Source organism: Prionailurus viverrinus, chromosome X (genome assembly GCF_022837055.1).
Source record: "Prionailurus viverrinus isolate Anna chromosome X, UM_Priviv_1.0, whole genome shotgun sequence".
NCBI classification, from domain to species: Eukaryota; Metazoa; Chordata; class Mammalia; order Carnivora; family Felidae; genus Prionailurus; species Prionailurus viverrinus.
Window position 1 is genome coordinate 30298245 of NC_062579.1, and position 6000 is coordinate 30304244.

The 6000-nt window shown below is 37.2% G+C and overlaps 1 protein-coding gene across 8 annotated transcripts in view; it reads left to right on the forward strand.

Moving 5' to 3' along the window:
- Positions 1–5676, forward strand: part of SYTL5 (synaptotagmin like 5) — a 139357-nt gene extending 133681 nt beyond the window's left edge. For 7 of the 8 annotated variants that reach the window (XM_047844306.1, XM_047844313.1, XM_047844310.1 and 4 more), the window contains one exon: positions 203–5676. The gene's annotated coding sequence lies outside the window, so the exon portion shown is untranslated. The remainder of the gene's footprint in view (positions 1–202) is intronic. The other variant, XR_007148996.1, reaches the window with a different exon arrangement.
- Positions 5677–6000: the final 324 nt, after the last annotated feature.

Consider the following 6000-nt stretch of genomic DNA (forward strand, 5'->3'; position numbering starts at 1 on the left):
AAAATACAGTAAACAAAATGAAGTAGATTTATTTGCTAACAATAAAAGTGGCAAAATAATAAATTCTAAAATCTATAACTTAAACTCTAGATGAGCATAAACTTTATGTGTTCAGATCTTTGCCACATTTAGAGCAGTTTTCTGTATTAGGGTTTCATAAAATCCAACATCTAACTGGGTATTTCCACAATGCGAAACCTAGGTATGCAGAAGTCCATCAGAAACCTGCGATGTTGTTCTCAGAGAGAAAAGGTAAATTGATATTCATGTCATTCTTTTTACTAAGTATTGTGTAGAAGTACAAATATCTTTAAATCTAGATTACATATGTGAATGGCACACAATTCAAATCGTTCAAAATTGTGAAAAGTCCGTCTGCCTTCCTCCTCTTCCATAGCAGAAATGATTGATGGTCTCATTCTTTCTTATGCATATAGGGTATTACATTATAGGGATATAGCAAATTTATTTAACCATTCCTATCAAATGCCATGTTAAATATGGTTAACTAAGCTATCTATGTTTGGTGGCTTTTCTGAACAACCTTTTCTTTCAAACATCAACACTTCGAAATTCAAAATGAGATTTTTGGGTATTTCCAATTTGGGGTATTTGTCCTACAGAGATAGATACAGATGTGAGAAATGAGTACATACAAAAGTATTTATTGCAAAAGATAGAAAACAACCCAGTAGCCCCTAAGTACAGGCCTTCTGCAATATCATATATGCCTAGTTTTTCTGTGTCGTTAGTTGCTCCCTCTCCTTCTCTGTTAAAGGTTGTTAAATGATAAGCATCGGATTCTTCAGTGCTTGTTGTTTCTTATCACTTCATACACCATCTCTGGCATTATCATGTATGCTGCCCTCGTAGTTTTATATGCTTATAACTTCAAACTCACATCTCCAACCCAGACCCTTCCTCTCAGCCTTAGACTCAGACCCACCTACCTATATGACCTATCCACCAGCATAGCTCATGTTTTCAACATAGTCAAAATGGAACCCTTTATTCCACCTTCCCCTTGTACCCAATTCTTCCTATTCTAGTATATCCTGTCTCAGTGCCTTGTACTGTCATCTACCCAGTTGAGCCAGTTCAGCTGGACAGTTCAGCCCAGTCTATCTCAGCACAGATAAAAGCACAGAGAGTGCTCTCCAGCCCAGCTCTCCATATCGCCTTCTCAGAAGATACCATGACCTTGCTGGAGTGTCCTTGTCAGGACATCTCAGCCCTCAGCATTCCCTCACTTGAATCATACAAGTTGTAAAGGGACATGGGCAAGCTTTAAAGCCTGACTTTATCCATTCAGGTTGTCAACAGTACTTTCAGGACATCTGGAAGATAATGTATCAACTCTCATTTCACTTACATTGTCACTATAACTGGAATCATCATGTTGTAGATCTTCCAGGACACAAAAATGCCAAACACAAAGATATTTTGATGGAACTTCATAATCCTAGTCTCCTTTTCCTTAATAAACCCACACAAATATATGACCATTGATCTTTAAGTGTTTAAGTAACTAATGGATGACCCGCCTGATTCACAATAATATCAGTCTCATCATCACCTGCTACCCTAAGGTTTATATTTGATGGAGGAGGAGAAAGTCATGGAAGAAACAAGGGCAAATCCTACTTTTAGAAGCAAAGTAGATCGAAATATTGAATCATCCCGGAAGTACCTCAGAGTAAAAGCCTATGGCATTTGGGACTGTGATCAATGTTTATTTTTTTGTTCCATATAGATATTTCACATTAAACAGAGCATTGCCTTTAGAAGTTGGCAGAAGGGCTCTCCTCCTATAATGGTGTCATTTATGGCCTCTGAAATTAAAACAAACAGGAGGAGGAAATCTACACAGGTAACACTATAACAAAAATTGGATCTAGCAAAGTTTGAACAATAGCCATGGAAATTGAGCCACATCGAGGATTCCAAAGGATTATCTGAATCATCCGGAGTATGAATTTAATACACTGATTCCAGAGCATTGCTCCAAACCTACTGAACAAAATCCTCAGAAATTCCCATCATTCTAATCAAGATTCTTGGGTGATTCTGATACAAATGGATCACAGTTTGAGAAACACTGCATAAGAAGATAAAATAACTCAACTGTAATAACTGGACTCACTCTATGTCATGATGGCAGGTTAGATTTGACTAACTTGGACACTGTTCATTGCAAGGCAATCATGGTGAAATGGAAGGAGCCTAACCTCAGACTCAGATGATATTAGCTCAAGTCTTGACTGCTTACCAACTATGTGACCTCGGTCAAGTTAAGTATCCAATCTAGGCCTTGATCTTTTTGCCTGTAAAATAGGAATAATCAGGATAACTTGGAGTTACTGAAGATATGAAAGAAAGTAATATATGTAAATATGCTTTGTAAATTTTAACCACTGGGGTGGGGGAGGCCATTGGTGAGCTAGATACAGCACTCTTTTGTTCATAATCTCTTGGGCCCTTCTTTTCCTGAATGCTTGGCTGGAACTTAATCATTCTATGTACAATTAAGTGGTCTCCAGTGTATAGAAATACAAAAAAAAGGGAGGAGGAGGAGGAGGAGGAGGAGAAGAAAAGAAAGAAAGAAAGAAAGAAAGAAAGAAAGAAAGAAAGAAAGAAAGAAAGAAAAAATCAATCTTATTTGTGCTATATTACCCATTGTGGGTAATAGTAATTTATTTTTAGGCTGGAATTTCCTACTTCATCTGACTAGATAATAAATATTTCAAAATGTGTTTTATTTGATGGGGAGAAAAACTGTGGTCAGTTTTTTTGTTAACAGGTTGTGGAATCTACAAGCAAACCATGTTGCCATGCCTTTCCTTAACACCCTCTTTTGGTGTAAAGACCATCTCTTTCTGTGGCCCATTGCTTATCCTTCATGCTAGAGAGATCAAACCTGCCTTCCTCACAGGGTTGTTCAGAATTGTGCTTTTTATTTACAGAAGGAAATTTACCGTTCTGTTGAAACAAATTCCATAGAAATACAAACTACTCTTGGCATTATGAGGAATGCACAGTGTTTCAAAAATCAGCATTTGTACCTCATTTGCCTCCCTAGAACTCATCAAACTATTCTGGCAGGGGGTTCCTTCCATATTTGGAAAAGGGAAGTGGAATATGTAGTTAGTATTGCCTGTACATGACAAAACACTCATATGGGGTAGTAGATCATATTTTTATCTTTAGTATCTCAGCACAAAGGGAGACTTAACTCTGCTTTTCTTTTTCTTTGGTTGAGGCAGAGATTAACACAGCAAGAAAGTAAAATATTTTAGTATAATTTAAAGCAAAAGTTTAAGTCATTGGCATTTGTGAGGGAAAAAAAAGGCTCCTTAGAGAAGAGCAGAGAACTAGATACGTGTTTGACTCTAAATATTTTCGTTTCACCTCTTTATTGTTAGATCTGCTTACTTTGGGAAAGAGTCTGATTGCTCCTTCCATGCATTTTTTTTCTGCTTCGCCCAAGGTTAATTTTGTCTTCAGAAAGTTGACACTCGTTTGTGCAAATCCATGAGAATTGATGAGTCCAAACAATAAAGCTTTTAAAATCTTTCTCACTTGGAAACAAAGAAGGGAACCATTCTGTTACAAGACAGTTTATGTTCATCATTTATGGTTAAACTATAGTTAGAGCAATTGCAGGTTGGGAATATATTTTCTATCCTTTCCTCATATTCATTATTCATAAATGGACATTTTTGAAGAGAGATCATTGGCTTTCAGTTGATATGAAGAAATAGATGTCTAGAATTTCCTGAATCTTTTTGCTTTTGACCTTCATCACCCTCACTTAATTTGTCCTCCTTAATTCCTAAATATCTTCCTACATTGTCCCTCTGACTAATGGGATTTATACAAGAACCTTGGGAACTCCTCATGATCCCACATGGATTAATGGAAATATTATTGTTAATTTTCAGCTTTTTCCTTTTACCTCAAAACCCAGCCCTGTTAGAATCATATGCTTGCAAAGCATCTGAATGCACAAAACCAGTTTACGGGGTTGGGTAGGGGCTGTCCTGGCTACTTCCCGGGGTGCCAAGTTATAAGGGCCACTAAACATCCCTGAAAAGGTAATGAGGTAGAGAACTTCTCTAAGGAAGAGTATGGTATTAGGAGGATGAAATAATGTCTATTTCAATAAATAAGTGAAGAAGGGACCCCATGCCTGAAGAGCGATTCATGGTTGATAAATTCTAAGAAAGACAGGTCTATTTAGAGGCAAAGCGTTTGTTTTGTTGAATAAGGTTTACAGTTTGGGCTAGACATGAATTGCCAAGGACATAGGGAAAGGGGGGGTGCCTCCATTGAGGGTTTCCTTTGTACCCCTTCCACCAGGCAGGTGTTCCTCAAATGTTACACAAATATTTACAGAACCTCTGAGAGGCGCACCATATCATCAGTGCAAGAATTGGCCCGACTGAATGTACTTGGTCTCCATTCCTAGATTGAGTGTGGTTGTCACAAGCAGTCCATTTGTTTTTTGTTTTTTTTTTTTTTCTGGGCCTGAAGATGAGTCTAAGAGTTTAGTGGGCTGGAGAAGGAAGACAAACTCTCAATATCCTAAGAACAGCTAATGATCATTGGCTCACTGGGACATTAGGAGAGGGGCTCTCCTTGGGAAGAAATAAGAGGGGTAATTTTCCAAACTGCCAAAGGCTGGGTAGCCTACCTGTGGGTGTGTTCATTTCTGCTTTGTCTCTGCCACCCACCTGCTTTGGCTGCCAATTTATTCTCCTAAACTCCTGCTCAGATAGGAATCTGACTTCTTTGTTTGCTTTTAAATCCATAGATTTTATTTCTCATAGCAGTATTAGGTTTACAGAAAAATTGAGCAGAAAGTACAGAGAGTTCCCATATACAACTACACCGTCCCCAACAAGTTTTTCCTATAATGAACATCTTGGTGTAGTACATTTATTGCAGTTGATGAATCAATACTGGTACATCATTATTAACTCAAGTCCGTAGTTTATATTAGGGTTCATTCTTGGTGTTTTACAGTTTTGTGGGTTTTGACAAATGCATAATATCCTGCATCCACGATTACATCATCATGCAGAATAATTTCAGTGCCATAAAAATCTCCTGTGCTCTAACCTGTGGCAACCACTGATCTTTTTACTGTCTACTTTACTGTAGTGTCTTTCCTTTGCCTTCTCTTAGAATGTCATTAGTTGAAATCATATGGTATGGACTTTCTGACTTGCTTGTTTCACTTATCGATGCACATTTTAGGTTTCTCCATGTCTTTTTGTGGTTTGATAGTTCATTTGTTTGTATTTTTTTTAATTTCATTAAGAACACTTAACATGAGATTTTACTGTCTTAACACATTTTTAAGTATATGATACAGTATCTTTGTTTTTAAATAAAGAGAAAAGGATGGAAAACTCTAGGAAACAGTAACATTTTTAAATCCCCTGGAGATGATGGGAAGTCTGCATTTATTTTGCTAGTTTTCTTGGTTTTCTTCAACTGTTCCTATTTACTTGTCTTGCCATGTTTAGTGCAAAATTAGCAGCAATACTTAAATGTTTAACATGCCTACTTCTAAGCTTCTGTATGGAATATGTACCCCAAACCAAAGCTTTGTGCCACCCTGTACTTGCTGCAAACTTTAATGTCTTTTTCATTAAATTCACTTTCCTAATATCTCTAATGTGTTCTGTTACAAGTTATTCCTGAGTACTTGAAGATGGATTGTATATCCCTGAGGACTGATTATATGTCACCTATATTCCTCCTGTTTTTATACTTATTTGTCTTTGGAGAAAAGCACATTTGTTGAATTGACACACACAGATGGAATGAGTGTCTGCTTTTTGTTTCTAAGGCTAGGATGACGTTGAAAAACTCTTCTTGGTGCTCAGCTATTGAATTCGACCATCACTGTGATTTTTGCTCACGTATCTTTCTGTAAATCTGAACCCCGACACCATCACTCCCTTTGCGCTAAATAAATCGTAGGTAGTGACA